The 2,196-nt window shown below is 43.6% G+C and overlaps 1 protein-coding gene across 1 annotated transcript in view; it reads left to right on the top strand.

Moving 5' to 3' along the window:
- Map3k5 (mitogen-activated protein kinase kinase kinase 5) overlaps positions 1 to 2,196 on the top strand; it is a 206,024-nt gene that overhangs the window by 187,804 nt on the left and 16,024 nt on the right. The window lies entirely within an intron of this gene.

Below are 2,196 nucleotides of genomic sequence, written 5' to 3'. Positions count from 1 at the left end.
GTGGAATGAGGCATTGGGCAGTACGCTGTATAGTGAAGAGCTGGGTGGGGCGGGGCACGACTATAAAGGATCGGCTCTTGAGAGAAATAGTCCGGTTCCCTAAAGGATACACCGGTTAGTTACATAAGCAGGTCAATCCACTTAAGAAATGGAAGCGTTTCAAAGTCAGTCCAATAAATAGCTCATTTACTTGAGAAGCAACTGCGACAAAGAAGCCCTCAAACGGACTCTCTCCTAAGTGGTATGATTTTGATGAGACTGGACCAAGAGAAAGACTGAGGGACTGCTCTTCCAGCTCGTGGCACAAGTTCACAGCCCAGCCACCATTTCCCAGCTTCCACTGGGGTCTCTAAACATAGGCCTGTTCCTGCAGATGCCACTGTGAATACTACCGCAGATGTAGTAGAATCCATCGAAATGCTACGAGAAAAGTTTGTCTTTAGAAAGTCAGTGCACACAGTATTGTATTAACAAAGGGATTGTTCAGTCTGGGAAAAAAAGGAATTCTGACACAGGTTGTAACATGGATGAATCTTAAAGAATGTCATGCTGCTGGGCGGTGGTGCATGAATGTAATCACAACACTCCAATGGCAGAGGCAGGGTAATCTCCGTGAGTTCAAGGCTGGCCTGGCCTACAGAGAGAGTTTCAGGACAGCTAGGTCTACACAGAGAGACCCTGTCTGAAAAAACAAAACAAAACAAACAAACAAACAAAAAGAATGTCATGCTAAGATAAACAATCCGGTTACAAAAGGCAGAATACTTTGATGTCAGTAAGGTACCTAAAACAGTTAGACCCCAGAGACAGAAGCAGGTCAGGTGTGCAGAGACTGTTGGGTAAGAGTGAAAACTTAATCAGACTGAGTACCAAGTTCCAGTTGTGTAAGATGAAGATAGACAGTGAGGACATCAGTACACTAGCGTGAGGGTATGTAGTGCCTTAGGCAGTCAAAATCATGAATTTTATATTTCTAAAACTCATCGGACTAAATAAATGTGGTTAATATTGGAAAATTTATATCGTGTGTATTTCACGATAATTTTCAAAAAGGGTAGAAAGGTCAGGTGTGTGTCTATGTTAGTGTCTGTTGAAATGGGTGAAACTTTACAATCATTGTAAAACGTTATCCTTACAACAAAGATTATTTTATGTGACTAGGATTTCTAGGCTATTCGAGCAGATTATTCCCCTGTATAGAGAGGCATCAGCAACAGTGGGGATGAGACGGGAAAAAAAAAAAAAGACCAAGGTTGTGGCAAGGCATGGGTAGTACACAAATGCTAATGTCTGCTCTCGTTCCTTGATTTCCCCATGTCCTGAATGTGCTTAAGCATTTGACTGTGTTCAGGGGCAGTCATAGTATTGAAGGGTAGAGTTTATCTTTATTGAAAACCCTCGAATTCTCCCTGCTTTTATGCCTTCCACCCCAGCCTGAGTACCCAAGATTCAGCATGCCCATTTGACTAGAGGCCTTCCCATTTAAATACCGTACTGGCCTGAATGAAATGTGACCATCAAGGTCCAGTAACCCAGGTTGGCCTCAAACTCATGAGCCTGCTCCCACCTCAGCCTCGTAAGCATTGGGGTTGCAGGTGGGTACCAGCACACCTAACTTTCAATCTTAGTTTGAAGTGACAGTGTTTGTTTGTAATGGTAGGAGCAGTGGGCCGCTTCCCGCCACCTGGCTAGCTTTACCCGAAATAATTACACGGAAACTGTATTCTTTTAAACACTACTTGGCCCATTAACTCTAGCCTCTTACTGGCTAACTCTCACATCTTGATTAACCCATATCTAATAATCTGTGTAGCACCACGAGGTGGTGTCTTACCAGGAATATCCTTAACCTGCATCCATCTCGGAGAGGAGAGCTATGGCGACTGGCTCACTTCCCTTCTTCCCAGCATTCTGTTCGGTCTATTCCACCTATCTAAATTCTGCCCTATCAGGCCAAGCAGTTTTCTTTATTAATTAACCAATAGACAGATGACCCTCCTCCATCATTTGTTTCCTGGTAACATGAAATTATTTATAATTTAAGGTGACGAAGGCTCTTAGTTGTTTCTGTAGATAGATGTTCAGCCAAGTGCTTAGATCGGCTGGGGTACCTGCAATTAGAATATTAATGTAGACGAGGGCTGGTGAGATGGGTGAAGGTGCTTGCCCCTGGGCCTGATGACCTGAATTCAGTAT

This window comes from Microtus ochrogaster, linkage group LG4 (assembly GCF_000317375.1).
Source record: "Microtus ochrogaster isolate Prairie Vole_2 linkage group LG4, MicOch1.0, whole genome shotgun sequence".
In the NCBI taxonomy this organism is placed as follows: Eukaryota; Metazoa; Chordata; class Mammalia; order Rodentia; family Cricetidae; genus Microtus; species Microtus ochrogaster.
The sequence above is the reverse complement of the archived record's forward strand: the minus strand, read 5'-3'. Positions and strand labels throughout refer to the sequence as shown.